Source organism: Hyperolius riggenbachi, chromosome 12 (genome assembly GCF_040937935.1).
Source record: "Hyperolius riggenbachi isolate aHypRig1 chromosome 12, aHypRig1.pri, whole genome shotgun sequence".
Classification (NCBI taxonomy): domain Eukaryota; kingdom Metazoa; phylum Chordata; class Amphibia; order Anura; family Hyperoliidae; genus Hyperolius; species Hyperolius riggenbachi.
In genome coordinates, this window is record NC_090657.1 from 181,144,596 (window position 1) to 181,160,961 (window position 16,366).

Sequence of the window (16,366 nt, forward strand, 5' to 3'; positions counted from 1 at the left end):
TGACCACTGGCTGCTGGGGTGGATGTTATAGCTTGCGTGGGGCGTTGGCTGTTGCTGTTGTTGGGAGTGCTGCTCACAGCGGAGGTCTCTGGGGAACTCATGTTGAGCTCATATAGTGGTTGACGGTGAGTGGAGTATTACTGATCCCAGCAATATACACACTGACTGGCAGAGTACGCAATGCTATATAGTGTGGCTGAGCGGTGTACACAGAGTGGCAGTAAACACAATGCTATATAGTCTGGCTGAGCGAGCGGTGTACTACTGTTCCCAGCAGAATCAGAGTGGCAGTAAACAATGGTATATAGTCTGGCTGAGCGGTGTACACAGAGTGTCAGTAAACAATGGTATATAGTCTGGCTGAGCGAGCGGTGTACTACTGTTCCCAGCAGAATCAGAGTGGCAGTAAACAATGGTATATAGTCTGGCTGAGCGGTGTACACAGAGTGTCAGTAAACAATGGTATATAGTCTGGCTGAGCGGTGTACACACAATGCTATATAGTCTGCTATATAGTGTCAGTAAACAATGGTATATAGTCTGGCTGAGCGAGCGGTGTACTACTGTTCCCAGCAGAATCAGAGTGGCAGTAAACAATGGTATATAGTCTGGCTGAGCGGTGTACACAGAGTGTCAGTAAACAATGGTATATAGTCTGGCTGAGCGAGCGGTGTACTACTGTTCCCAGCAGAATCAGAGTGGCAGTAAACAATGGTATATAGTCTGGCTGAGCGGTGTACACAGAGTGTCAGTAAACAATGGTATATAGTCTGGCTGAGCGGTGTACACAGAGTGTCAGTAAACAATGGTATATAGTCTGGCTAAGCGGTGTACACAGAGTGGCAGTAAACACAATGCTATATACTCTGGCTGAGCGAGCGGTGTACTACTGTTCCCAGCAGACACAGAACAGTAAACAGAATGCTATATAGTGTGGCTGAGCGGTGTACACAGAGTGGCAGTAAACACAATGCTATATAGTCTGGCTGAGCGAGCGGTGTACTACTGTTCCCAGCAGAATCAGAGTGGCAGTAAACAATGGTATATAGTCTGGCTGAGCGGTGTACACAGAGTGTCAGTAAACAATGGTATATAGTCTGGCTGAGCGGTGTACACACAATGCTATATAGTCTGCTATATAGTGTCAGTAAACAATGGTATATAGTCTGGCTGAGCGAGCGGTGTACTACTGTTCCCAGCAGAATCAGAGTGGCAGTAAACAATGGTATATAGTCTGGCTGAGCGGTGTACACAGAGTGTCAGTAAACAATGGTATATAGTCTGGCTGAGCGAGCGGTGTACTACTGTTCCCAGCAGAATCAGAGTGGCAGTAAACAATGGTATATAGTCTGGCTGAGCGGTGTACACAGAGTGTCAGTAAACAATGGTATATAGTCTGGCTGAGCGGTGTACACAGAGTGTCAGTAAACAATGGTATATAGTCTGGCTGAGCGGTGTACACAGAGTGGCAGTAAACACAATGCTATATACTCTGGCTGAGCGAGCGGTGTACTACTGTTCCCAGCAGACACAGAACAGTAAACAGAATGCTATATAGTGTGGCTGAGCGAGCGGTGTACCACTATTCCCAGCAGACACAGAACAGTAAACAGAATGCTATATAGTGTGGCTGAGCGAGCGGTGTACCACTATTCCCAGCAGACACAGAACAGTAAACAGAATGCTATATAGTGTGGCTGAGCGAGCGGTGTACCACTATTCCCAGCAGACACAGAACAGTGAACAGAATGCTATATAGTGTGGCTGAGCGAGCGGTGTACCACTATTCCCAGCAGACACAGAACAGTGAACAGAATGCTATATAGTGTGGCTGAGCGAGCGGTGTACCACTATTCCCAGCAGACACAGAACAGTGAACAGAATGCTATATAGTGTGGATGAGCGAGCGGTGTACCACTATTCCCAGCAGACACAGAACAGTAAACAGAATGCTATATAGTGTGGCTGAGCGAGCGGTGTACCACTATTCCCAGCAGACACAGAACAGTGAACAGAATGCTATATAGTGTGGCTGAGCGAGCGGTGTACCACTATTCCCAGCAGACACAGAGTGGCAGTAAACAGAATGCTATATAGTGTGGCTGAGCGAGGTACACAGAGTGGCAGTAAACAGAATGCTATATAGTGTGGCTGAGCAAGCGGTGTACTACTATTCCCAGCAGACACAGAGTGGCAGTAAACAGAATGCTATATAGTGTGGCTGAGCGAGGTACACAGAGTGGCAGTAAACAGAATGCTATATAGTGTGGCTGAGCAAGCGGTGTACTACTGTTCCCAGCAGTGACACAATGACAGGGGGGACCCTGGCTAGCGTGGCTGGAGCGCGAACTACCCTGCCTGCCTACCCAAAGCTAAACCCACAGACAAATGGCGGAGATATGACGTGGTTCGGGTATTTATTTACCCGAACCACGTGACAGTTCGGCCAATCAGAGCGCGTTCGGGTCCGAACCACGTGACCCGTTCGGCCAATCACAGCGCTAGCCGAACGTTCGGGGAACGTTCGGCCATGCGCTCTTAGTTCGGCCATATGGCCGAACGGTTTGGCCGAGCACCGTCAGGTGTTCGGCCGAACTCGAACATCACCCGAACAGGGTGATGTTCTGCAGAACCCGAACAGTGGCGAACACTGTTCGCCCAACACTAGCTGGCACCCCAGATCTTTTGGCAACGTGTCAGAAAGGGTAAATGGAGGAATAAAGCGATCATTTGTTCTAATTCGTCAGTTGTTATTTAGCAATGTGGCATGCAGAATCGATAAATTACATGGAAGGTTGTTGGTGTGCATGCTGCATTCTCAGCTGACATGGCACAGAGCAACCACCCTGTCAGAAGATTGTCTAGTGTGTGTACAAGAGTTAGAGTCTGAAGCCCTTTCCTTCTACTTATGTTCAGCAATATCAGCAGTCCTGAAATGCTGCAGTCCCACAGCAGAACGAGGGCTTTATACTCCCCAAATCCTGGGGCAAAAATCCACTGCTTTCAAAGTCGTGGATTTTGCTGCCCGGGGAGGCAGAGATTAGCGCTGTAGCAGCTCTGCCTCTACTGAAGTCAATTTCTGTGCGGATCTCCGCCTCTCCCCACCCCTCTCTGTGAAGGAAGATTGACAGGGGCGGGGAGAGGTGGCAAAAAGTGGAGATTGACTACAGTAGAGGCAGAGCTATAGCCCTAAGCTCTGCTCCTTACAGGAAGTGCTCCCCGATTTTTGCCCCAGGGATTTCGGGGGTATAAAGCCCTCTTTCTGCCACGGGACTGCGGGGTTTCAGGACCGCTGATATTGCTGAACATAAGTAAAATGTAAAAAGAAGTATTTTATTAGGCTTCAGACTCTCTTTAAGTTACATAGTTGTTAATATGTGAACAGAATACTTCTAAAACCTCTGTGTACACAAGGAACATACTTCAATAATAGACTGGCACAGAACAATTTACAAGTCTTTGGGCAGCAGTGGATACTGAACGTGCTCAATTATAATAGTTCACAGTGGGGGGTTCTCAAATAGTCACATTAACTTATATTGCCATTCACAGGTGGAAACAAAGATGACATTCAAGGATTACTCGCACAGTAAGTCTCTATTATGTGTATGTAACATGTAACCTTACTTTTTCATCTTACGCAACACACAGCGTAAAGCCTCAGTAATTGTAAATGAGGCCTTATTGGTGGAGAACTCTCACCTACCTTACAATGGCCACCCTTCAGTCTGCTGCATAAAAACAAGGCATTCAGGCACTAGAGGTTTTTCTTCCATACACAGAACTCCATCCTATGAAAAATAGACAGGGAAGTGGTACTGAGCATTCAGGAGTGTCAAACGCAATCACATAAGGCACACCTCTCAAATTTTTGAGAAAGGAAAGAGGGACATGTAAGCCACACCCCTTATCACATGCTCCTGCCACACCCCTAGCCACGCCTACTATAACGATTTCATAAGAAAAATATATGGTTTTATAATTCAAACAACACTGGTCCTTTCTATCCTGGTGCATTTTCCTTCATATTAACATTTGAAAATAAGAAATATATTAACTTAAAGGGTATCAATGAAGTTTAGAGTCAATTAAACACATTTTCAGTAGATACAGTACATATATTAACACAGATCTGTACATAGGTCCTGAAAGTGGGACAAACAAGGGAGAAGGAGGGATTTGGTTTCCAAAGAGGGACTGGACTGTCCCTCCAAAAGAGGCACTGTTCGGAGCTATGAATAAGGGGCCAAAAACTAACACTTAGTTTGTGACTGTTCAATAACTGTTGAATACTACCTAAATATTTGGCCCGTTTCTTGAACTAAGTGGCATAACTATAGTGGCCGTGGGGATGGAGGGCATACCTCCCAACTTTTTGAGATGAGAAAGAGGGACACTTAAGACACACCCCTGACCACGCCCCATCACACCTCTAGTCACGCATACCATAAAGATTTCATAAGAAAAATATGTTGTGTTATAACTGAAACCACACGGTTCCTTTCTATCCTGGTGCATTTTCCTTCACATTAACATTTGAAAATAAAAGATATCAATTTAAAGGATGGGAATAAAGTTTAGAGGCAACAAGACACCATTTTTTAGTAGAGAAATAGATATATTTACATAGAAAGAGGGACAACGTCCTGAAAGAGGGACAAATGAAGAGGAAAGAGGGACAGGGCTCCCAAAGAGGGACAGTTGGGAGCTATGATGGAGGGAGTGGCTCTATGGGCTATGGGGAGCTGTTCCTCCTCCTTCTGTAAAGTTGTGCAGTGGAGCAGTTTAATATTTACCTACTCCTGCACTGCATTGGGTCAGCCACATGCTCTATGCTGCTCCATCAGTAGTGCATGTCATGTGATCTGGAGCTGGAGGAATGAAGTGGCGTCACTAGGGAGGGATGGGGGTGCGGTAGGGGCGGACTTCACCAGGTCCGCTGCATCTATATCTAGCGGGTTCAGAGAGATCGAATCCACTGAAAAAAAAAAAAAAATCGATAAGTGTATGGCTACTTTTACTGACAATGGAATGAAAAAGCAGCCTGTTGTGAAAAGGATACGGGAAAGAGTACACTGCCATACAGACGTTGTGATGCTGGAATGCTAAATTTATATATTTTTTTCATCATCTTTTATGTACTTGGTTTGCCTTAAAGCAGCAGGGACTGCCATACTATCCTATCCCAGGAAAAAAATACATACATCAGTAGATAATTATTCTAAATAATAACATGTATTGTAATCTCTGCGTTTTGATTTCAGTTAATTTTTTATTTACAGTAAATAAAGAGAAAACCGGTTTTAGGCATTTTCCATCCTTACTGCCTCTGACCGAAGCCAATCCTGAAAGTAATTTCCTCCCTCCCTTCCTTTTTTTTCTGCTTGAAACTGCACTGTCATATCTAGCTTGCATTGTAAACACATGTGAGCACAACATAAATATTTCAGCAGCTACTGCAGAGGGGTGAGGTGTCTTTCCCTTCTCAGTCTCAGCCTGTCACACTGAACTGCCCGCAGCCAATCAATGAGCAGCAGGAATGTGGGAGCTGAGATAACAAGCTCCCTTCTTCTGGGCAATGTACCAGGAAAGGAGCCAGGCTACTGAGATAAGATCTAGCAGAAACATTTTTAATCATATTGGAATGCTTGCAATGCTGGGTCAGGCTGAAGACTTCATAATAAACTCAGATCAGTGGGTAAAACAAATTTGACTTTGTAGCGGACAATCCTGCTTTAAGCAGAGAACAGAGGAGGTCCATACACTTTGAGCAGAGCCAGATCATCCTCAAAGAAACTTAGGCAGGTGCCTAGGGCTTGGAGAGAGTCTAGGGGCCCCCAACAAAATCTTACCAAAAAGCCATTAAGGGTGGGATCAAAGTTTTTGCTTGCCTAGAGTCTTATTTCACCTAAATAGGTCTCTGGACTTTAACCACTTGCCGACCGCCCACTGCACATTGGCAGCGGTGAAGTGGCAGCCCCAGGACCACGTAACGCACATTGGCATGGGGGCCTGGAACTCTTCCGGGCCGGGGATCGCGAGCATTGATGTGCGCGCATCCGCCGGCATTAGGCTCTGCCCACCGTGACGACATCCCGCCGGCCATGCGGAAGCGCCGGCGGGATGTTAACCCCCGATCTGCCGCATACAAAGCGTATAATACGCTTTGTATTGTATACAAAGCCTATTATACAGGCTGCCTCCTGCCCTGGTGGTCCCAGTGTCCGAGGGACCACCAGGGCAGGCTGAAGTCACCCTAGTCTGCACCCAAACACACTGATCTGCCCCCCCTGCCCCCTGATCGCCCACAGCACCCCTCAGACCCCCCCCCTGCCCACCCCCCAGACCACTGTTTGCACCCAATCACCCCCCTAATCACCCATCAATCACTCCCTGTCACTATCTGTCAACGCTATTTTTTTTTAGTCCCTAGACTGCCCCCTGGGGACTCCTGATCCCCCCCCCACCCCTCAGATTCTCCCCAGATCCCCCCCCCCCCGACCCTCCCCACCCTGTGTACTGTATGCATCTATCGCCCCTGATCACCTGTCAATCACCCATCAATAACCCCCTGTCACTGCCACCCATCAATCAGCCCCTAACCTGCCCCTTGCGGGCAATCTGATCACCCACCCACACCATTAGATCGCCTGCAGACCCGACCTCAGATCACCTCCCAAGTGCACGGTTTACATCTGTTCTCTCCTCTAAACACCCACTAATTACCCATCAATCACCCCCTATCACCACCTGTCACTGTTACCCATCAGATTAGACCCTAATCTGCCCCTTGCAGGCACCCAATCACCCGCCCACACGCTCAGATTGCCCTCAGACCCCCCCCCTTATCAATTCGCCAGTGCATTATTTACATCTGTTCTTCCCTGTAATAACTCACTGATCACCTGTCAATCACCCCCTGTCACTGCAACCCATCAATCACCCCCTGTCACTGCCACCCATCAATCAGCCCCTAACCTGCCCCTTGCGGGCAATCTGATCACCCACCCACAATATCAGATCGCCTGCAGACCCGCCGTCAGATCACCTCCCAAGTGCATTGTTTACATCTGTTCTCTCCTCTAAACACCCACTAATTACCCATCAACCCCCCCCCCCCCCCTGTCACCACCTGTCACTGCTACCCATAAGATTAGACCCCTATCTGCCCCTAGGGCACCCAATCACCCGCCCACACCCTCAGAATGCCCTCAGACCCCAGCCCTGATCACCTCGCCAGTGCATTGCTTGCATCTATTCCCCCCCCTAATTACACCTTGAGACACCCATCAATCACCTCCTGTCACCACCTGTCACCCCCAAGCACACCTACCCATCAAATCAGGCCCTAATTTGCCCCGTGTGGGCTCCGGATCACTCGGCCAAACCCTCAGATCCCCCTCAGACCCCCTTCCGATCACCTTCCCAGTGCATTGATTGCATCTATTTTCCCCTCTAACCACTCCCTGAGACACCCATCAATCACCTCCTGTCACCCCCCTAGCACTCCTATTCATCAGATCAGGCCCAATACAACCTGTCATGTAAGAGGCTACCCTGTTTATGACCGGTTCCACAAAATTCGCCCCCTCATAGACCACCTGCCATCAAAATTTGCAGATGCTTATACCCCTGAACAGTCATTTTGAGACATTTGGTTTCCAGACTACTCACGGTTTTGGGCCCGTAAAATGCCAGGACAGTATAGGAACTCTACAAGTGACCCCTTTTTAGAAAAAAAGACACCCCAAGGTATTCTGTTAGGTGTATGAAGCGTTCATAGAAGATTTTATTTTTTGTCAAAAGTTAGAGGAAATTGATTTTTATTGTTTTTTCACAAAGTTTCATTTTTCACTAACTTGTGACAAAAAATAAGATCTTCTATGAACTCACCATACTCCTAACAGAATACCTTGGGGTGTCTTCTTTCTAAAATGGGGTCACTTGTGGCGTTCCTATACTGCCCTGGCATTTTAGGGGCCCTAAACCGTGAGGAGTAGTCTAGAAAACAAATGCCTCAAAATGACCTGTGAATAGGACGTTGGGCCCCTTAGTGCACCTAGGCTGCAAAAAAGTGTCACACATGTTGTATCGCCATACTCAGGAGAAGTAGTATAATGTGTTTTGGGGTGTATTTTTACACATACCCATGCTGGGTGGGAGAAATATCTCTGTAAATTGACAATTGTGTGTAAAAAAGATCTAAAATTTGTCATTTACAGAGATATTTCTCCCACCCAGCATGGGTATGTGTAAAAATACACCACAAAACATAGAAGATTTTATTTTTTGTCACAAGTTAGCGGAAAATGACACTTTGTGAAAAAAAGCAAAAAATAAAATCTTCTATGAACTCACCATACTCCTAATGGAATACCTTGGGGTCTCTTCTTTCTAAAATGGGGTCATTTGTGGGGTTCCTATACTGCCCTGGCATTTTAGGGGCCCTAAACCGTGAGGAGTAGTCTTGAAACCAAATGTCGCAAAATGACCTGTGAAATCCTAAAGGTACTCATTGGACTTTGGGCCCCTTAGCGCAGTTAGGGTGCAAAGAAGTGCCACACATGTGGTATTGCCGTACTCAGGAGAAGTAGTATATTGTGTTTTGGGGTGTATTTTTACACATACCCATGCTGAGTGGGAGAAATATCTCTGTAAATGGACAATTGTGTGTAAAAAAAAAAATCAAAAAAATTGTCATTTACAGAGATATTTCTCCCACCCAGCATGGGTATGTGTAAAAAATACACCCTAAAACACATTATACTACTTCTCCTGAGTACGGCAATACCACATGTGTGGCACTTTTTTGCAGCCTAACTGCGCTAAGTCCAATGAACACCTTTAGGCTTTACATGGGTGCTTACAATTTAGCACCCCCCAAAATGCCAGGACAGTAAACATACCCCACAAATGAGCCCATTTTGGAAAGTAGACACTTCAAGGTATTCAGAGAGGAACATAGTGAGTCCGTGGCAGATTTCATTTATTTTTGTCGTAAGTTAGAAGAAATGGAAACTTGGAAACTTTTTTTTGCCTTTTTTTTGTCACAAAGTGTCATTTTCCGCTAACTTGTGACAAAAAATAAAATCTTCTATGAACTCACCATGCCTCTCAGTGAATACTTTGGGATGTCTTATTTCCAAAATGGGGTCATTTGGGGGGTATTTATACTATCCTGGAATTTTAGCACCTCATGAAACATGACCGGTGCTCAGAAAAGTCGGAGATGCTTCAAAATGGGAAAATTCACTTTTTGCACCATAGTTTGTAAACGCCATAACTTTTACCCAAACCAATAAATATACACTGAATGGGTTTTTTTATTATCAAAGACATGTAGCAGAATAACTTTCGCACTCAAATGTATAGGAAATTTTACTTTATTTGAAAAATGTCAGCACAGAAAGTTAAAAAAGTCATTTTTTTTACAAAATTCATGTCTTTTTTGATGAATATAATAAAAACTAAAAATTGCAGCAGCAATCAAATAGCACCAAAAGAAAGCTGTATTAGTGACAAGAAAAGGAGGTAAAATTCATTTAGGTGGTAGGTGTATGACCGAGCAATAAACCGTTAAAGCTGCAGTGGTCTGAATGGAAAAAAAGGCTCTGGTCCTTAAGGGGTTTTATGACTGCAGTCCTTAAGTGGTTAAGCACAGCATTCGCCATATTTATAGTGTCATTTCACAGGTAGGTTAGACAGGGCCACTTTAAAACGCATTTACTTCTCTCTCTCCCTTTTTATGAAACAGGCTCGCTAATCAGTCGCGAGCAGAACAATTGCAGCGGCAGTCGGGCTCCGCGTAGTTTAGATTCACATCTCTCTGCTGCCTATGAAATATTAACAACCTCGTGGGAGAAAGCATTTCATTAGGAATCATTTATTTCAAATGACATTATACATGCTACGGACATAAAAAATGATTTTTTCATTGATTCGCCATCTACCGCAAGGAGGTAATCACAGTACGGCGGGATAAAGGTCGCCGTGCGCACTTGAAAAGACACTCTTTAGAGAGCGAGGCGCTAAAAGGGAGCCCTTTCAAGTCAGATATATAGGCCATCGCCTGGCACGGATCAGCACCGTGCACAAATAACAAAGCAACGTACACAGGAAGGTGGAATAAAAGGCAAAGTACAAGATTAACCCGTTCCCTCATCCCGATGACAATACTGATCTGTGATTAGAGTGCTGGTAAGACAGACCTTTCTCAATCTGTTTATAGCTGTAAGATTTAAAGCACAACTGAAGTAAGCGGCAGCCAGAATTATCCAATCCTCCCATCACTCCCCTCAGTGAATCCCTCCACTGGCTTCCTATCCAGTCCAGAATAAGATTCAAGATACTGTGTCTGGCCTCCAAATCTACCCAGAAAACCTGCCCAACCTACATTTCCGATCTTACTCAGAGGTATACGTCTAGCCGCTCACTCCGCTCCTCCAATGAAATTCGCCTGACTGCCCCCGCATTACCCAGTCACATGCACGCCTCCCAGACTTCTCAAGAGCTGCTCCAACACTATGGAACTCCCTACCTCCACCCATCAGGGTTTCCCACTCCAACATCTTCATGAAGGTCCCACCCTACCCCCCCCCCCTCCCCCACTAGTGCTCCAAACCCGTAGCTGAACTCTGGTCCCTTGCCAGGCGCGGAGCTAGGGGGGGTCGGGGTAGGACAAGTGCCCCGGGGCGCCGGGTCCCCAACTGCGCCCAGCTGAGCTTCGGGTTTTTGTTTTTTTTGCGGGGCTGAGGGGAGCAGCGCAGAGAAGAGAGAGAGCTGTGCGGACGGTGGGGAAGGGGGGCCATCTCCCCCCTCCTTCCCTCACCTTAGGTGCTCTCTCTCTCCCTCGCTGTCCCCTCCAATGTCTGTCTGGTGGCTGGCAGCGGCGGGCGGAACTCACCTCCGTCTCGCTCCAGCGCCAGCTGGAAGTTCGGGTGCGCAGCCGCTGCTCTGGTCTGAACCAGACCGGAGTAGCGGCAGATCCATCCGGCGCTGCGACGAGACGGAGGTAAGTTCCGCCCGCCGCTGCCAGCCACCGGACAGACATTGGAGGGGACAGCGAGGGAAAGAGAGCAGCTCTTCCTCTTCTCTGCGCTGCTCCCCTCCTGCTGGGGAGGGGGACACCTGGCTACCTACTCTGGGCACCTATACCTCTGGCTACCTACTCTGGGCACATATACAGGCGCGGAGCTAGGGGGGGTCGGGGTAGGACAAGTGCCCCGGGGCGCCGGGTCCCCAACTGCGCCCAGCTGAGCTTCGGGTTTTTGTTTTCTTTGCGGGGCTGAGGGGAGCAGCGCAGAGAAGAGAGAGAGCTGTGCGGATGGTGGGGAAGGGGGGCCATCTCCCCCCTCCTTCCCTCACCTTAGGTGCTCTCTCTCTCCCTCGCTGTCCCCTCCAATGTCTGTCCGGTGGCTGGCAGCGGCGGGCGGAACTCACCTCCGTCTCGCTCCAGCGCCGGCCGGAAGTTCGGGTGCGCAGCCGCTGCTCTGGTCTGAACCAGACCGGAGTAGCGGCAGATCCATCCGGCGCTGCGACGAGACGGAGGTAAGTTCCGCCTGCCGCTGCCAGCCACCGGACAGACATTGGAGGGGACAGCGAGGGAGAGAGAGCAGCTCTTCCTCTTCTCTGCGCTGCTCCCCTCCTGCTGGGGAGGGGGACACCTGGCTACCTACTCTGGGCACTTATACCTCTGGCTACCTACTCTGGGCACATATACCCCTGGCTACTGGCTACCTACTCTGGGCACATATACCCCTGGCGACCTACTCTGGGCACATATACCCCTGGCTACCTACTCTGGGCACATATACCCCTGCCTACATATATTGGGCACATATACCCCTAACTACATATACTGGGCATATACCCCTGGCTACCTACTCTGGCCACATATAACCCTGGCTACCTACTCTGGGCACATATACCCCTGCCTACATATAATGGGCACATATACCCCTAACTACATATACTGGGCATATACCCCTGGCTACCTATTCTGGGCACATATACCCCTGCCTACATATTCTGGGCACATATACCCCTGGCTACCTATTCTGGGCACATATACCCCTGCCTACATATACTGGGCATATATACCCCTGGCTACATATACTGGGCATATATACCCCCTGGCTACGTGGACTGGGCATATATACCCCCTGGCTACTTATACTGGGCATATATACCCCTGACTACATATACTGGGCATATATACCCCTGGCTACATATACTGGGCATATATACCCCTGCCTATATATACTGGGCATATATACCCCCTGCCTACATATATTGGGCATATATACCCCTGGCTACATATACTGGGCATATATACCCCTGGCTACATATACTGGGCACATATACGCCTGACTATATATACTGGGCACATATTATTCTCCTGGCTACATATACTGGGCATATATACCACTGGCTACATATACTGGGCACATATACCTCTGGCTACATATACTGGGCACACATACCCCTGCCTACATATACTGGGCACATATACCCCTGGCTAACTGTTCTGTGGACATCTCTACCCCTGGCTACCTGTTCTGGGGACATCTATACCGCTGGCCACCTATTCTGGGGACATCTATACTGCTGGACACCTATTCTGGGGACAACTATAGACCTGGGGCTACCTATTTTTGGGGAACCACGTCAGATTGAGTGTATTTTGGAGAACTGCTGCCAGGTGAGAGGTGTCTACCATATTAAGGGGGCATTCTACCTATTTATGTGAAATGCTGTCTATTTATGTGACTCATGACTGCTGAATTTGTCTTTTTGGGGGCCTCATGGTTACTGAATTTGTCTTGTTGGGGGCCTCATGATTTGTTGGGGGCCTCAAGATCGCTGAATTTGTCTTGTTGGGGGCCTCATGATTGCTGAATTTGTCTTGTTGGGGGCCTCATGATTGCTAAATTTGTCTTGTTGGGGGCCTCATGATTGCTGAGTTGGTTATGTTGGGGGCCTCATGATTGCGGAATTTGTCTTGATGGGGGGGGGGGGCTCATGATTGCTGAATTTGTCTTGGAACATGCTGGAAGGTACATACTGAGGGAGGGTGGGTGAGCGTGAGCCTGCTAACCTCCATATACATTTGGCTCCACCCATAACCACGCCCACATTTATTATGTGACCACGCCCCTTTTTGGCCCGGCGCAACCTTGACTTTGGGGAGGCGCATTAATAGTCTTTGTCCCCGGGCGCTGAAAATCCTAGCTACGCCTCTGTCCCTTGCCTTTCTTGTCCCTACCTCTCCCTCTAGATTATAGATTGTAAGCCTTCAGCAGGGTCTTCCTCCTTGGCCTCAATTCACTAAGCTTTATCAAACACTTTACCGAACGTTTGATAATTTACCTCATGGGTAAAATCGAATTTTGAATTCACTAAGGTGTTATAATATATTTATGAAATGTTTTATAGATAAAACATTCAAGAAATCTGTAACACCTTAGTGAATTCAAAATTCGATTTTACCCATGAGGTAAATTATCAAACGTTCGGTAAAGTGTTTGATAAAGCTTAGTGAATTGAGGCCCTTGTGTCTCCTACCTGTTCACCAACCTCTGTTACTGTACACCCATCCTATGGATCTGAGCAAACTCTTGAGTGAAGTCGACTTGCCTAATCTCCATGCTCCCATCCAGTGACTGACTAAGCATTACCTTGTACTCATACTGTGCTGCGCGATCTGGTATGCTTTCCTGCCTGCTCTGCAGACACGGATTAAAGCTGGAGGGGAGGGCCGAGGGGAGAGCCCGAGGTGAGAGGGGGCTGTCTCCCCTCCCCATCATGTGTGGCCAAGCTCTCCCCTCATGCTGCGACCCCTCCTTCCCCCCAAAATGGCCCTGAGCAGGCCCAGGGGGGGAGGGGGCTGCCAAATTTTTGCAGGGGGGCTCGGTGATTTCTAGTTACGTCCCTGTGGAATGGAATGTGTATTCCATTGTAGCAAAATCACCCTAAAAATGGTACAGGCAGCTCTTTGTTCACATCGGAGCGGTTCATTTACGATCCGCTCACCATTCTCATAAGGAATCATTGCACATGCACTTTTAGGGCAAGTTTGAAAATCGCCGGCGCTTAAAAAAGAAAACGCAAAACACCCTAGGTGTGAACAAGCCCCAAAAAAGTTTTGGTTAGTTTGAGGTTTCCAACTTTTGATTTTATTACTTTCTACATTCACATCAGCCACGTTTCTGACCCCGCCACGGGTACAAGAGCTGCAGTGCGCTCTTTCTCTTTACAGGAATCCAAACAGCGATAAAAGCCTGAAATGAAAACCTATGTTTTAAGAACAAAAACAGAGGAGGAAAAAAGAAAACAAGCCCTGGGAAGTGTTCCTTGCTGGCAGAGGCCAGACAGGAGCCCAGAGCCAAATAACAATGCAAGTTTGTTCTTACACTGCAGCTCGGTACAGTTGATCCCGGTAATTATACCTCTTGTCATTATGCTCGGGGGGATGGAGCCATTGGCTGGCTTTGTGTCTCTCGGAAGGTCTTTGTGGCGGTGTTTGCGCTTTTGTCTGCCTGGTGACGGGACACAATGCGGCCGTACGACGTGGCCTGTTCTTGTATTATCTGACTTGTAACCTCTGAAGCCTGTCCGATAATTATCCACTGTGACGGCGTGAGATGGAGAGATAAATATTACATCAACGCCATCTCTGCCAGCTGCCTGTCACTCCCAGGAACACGGGCAGCCGTTTGATGGTTTCTCCTGAGAACATTCTGAAGTCAGACCAGGGTAAAGAGTTTCTTCTGCCGGGTGGGCGGAGGACAATTTTAGCACATGCTCAGCTATGGCTGTTTTTTATATGCATCTAATTAATAGAACATTATTTTAAGGCCCCAGGTCAACCTTGCACATGTTGCATTTAATGCAAACTGTGTGGCAGGGCCGTTTCTGGGCACAGGCCATCCAGGCAAAAGCCTGGAGCGCTCTCTGGCATACAGGGAACTATACTGCACTCTCTGTATGAATTAAATCCTCTTCCCTCCCATCGCAAAGAAAGGGGGTGGATATTAGCTGTAAAAGCCACTCCACCAATAAAGGTAAGGTGAGATGATAAATGGCGCATAGACCAAAACCTCTTCACAAAGTGCCTTATTGTTGTTGCTGCACTTCTGATCACAATATTACAGCGCCGCTGGCCACTGGGGAAATTACTGTTGGATCCCCATAGGACGTTTCAAAGATGTTGCAAGCAGCGAAGCCGGATCATCCACAAGGCAACTTAGGCAGGCGCCTAGGGCCTGGAGAGAGTCTATGGGTGCAGTTTATGCTAGCTCCCTAACAAATCTTGCCAAAAAAGCAAGGTGGCCATCAAGGATGGACCCAGAGTCGTTGCTTGCCTAGGGCCCCAATTCACCTTAATCCATCTCTGGCAAGCGGCATCGACCATACGCAATGACGATTAAACATGGACGCTGCCAGTAAACCCCCATGATTGTATTTTTACTGATGGTGCCCCATCCCTCACCCGGCCTTAAAGGGAATCTGTAGCGAAAATAAACTTATGAGATAGATTGTAAGCCTTTGGGCAGGGTCCTCCTCCTTTTGTGTCCTACCTGATCATGCACCTCCATTACTGTGAACCCATGCTATGCATCTGAGTGAACGCAACTTGCCTAATCTCCATGCTCCATCCAGTGACTGACTAAGCATTACCTTGTACTCATACTGTGCTGTGTGATCTGGTTTTCTTGTATTCCTGTATTGTCATATTGCTGTTTGTCACCCCTAAATATTGTCTGTAACCTAAATTAATGTCCAGCCCTGCGTAATATGTTGGCGCTTTATAAATACAATAAATAATAATAATGAATTGTATGTGTAGTACAGCTAAGAAATAAAGCATTAGTAGCAAAGCAGCAAGTCTCATGTTTCCAGTACAGGAAGAGTTAAGAAACTTCAGTTATCTATGCAAAAGTGCTCCTCTGAGCTCTCCGACACAACTTGGGTCTGAGAAAAGTCCTATGTTCTGAAGCACTTCTACATCAAAGTAACAGAGACAGCTTTAACCACTTTCGTGGTTTACTACAGTATGTCTACGTCAGGCAGGACTTCAGTTCCTGCCCAGTCATGTAGTTAATTGTCAATGGCTGCGAATGGCAGTCGCTCGCTCCCGCTGCTGTACTTGCCGCCGCCCATTAGAAGGGAGATGAATGAATGGTAATGCAGTTCCCATTCATTAATCTAAGTCCCCGTATGGATGATTGCTGGCATAAATGAGATGCCACAATCATTTATAACTTCCAAAGTAACACGTCTATGCATTACTTCCGCTATTAGGAAATAATGTGAGTTATGGTTTACACTTGGCGCAGACCATAGCACTTTCACCATGTATTTGGAT

General features: G+C 47.4%; 1 long non-coding RNA gene across 2 annotated transcripts in view; it reads right to left on the bottom strand.

The window, feature by feature from the left end:
• Positions 1 to 16,366, bottom strand: part of LOC137542246 (uncharacterized) — a 321,115-nt gene that overhangs the window by 163,865 nt on the left and 140,884 nt on the right. For both annotated transcript variants that reach the window (XR_011025386.1, XR_011025385.1), the window contains exon 4: positions 3,707 to 3,791. This is a non-coding gene — a long non-coding RNA (uncharacterized lncRNA). The remainder of the gene's footprint in view (positions 1 to 3,706; positions 3,792 to 16,366) is intronic.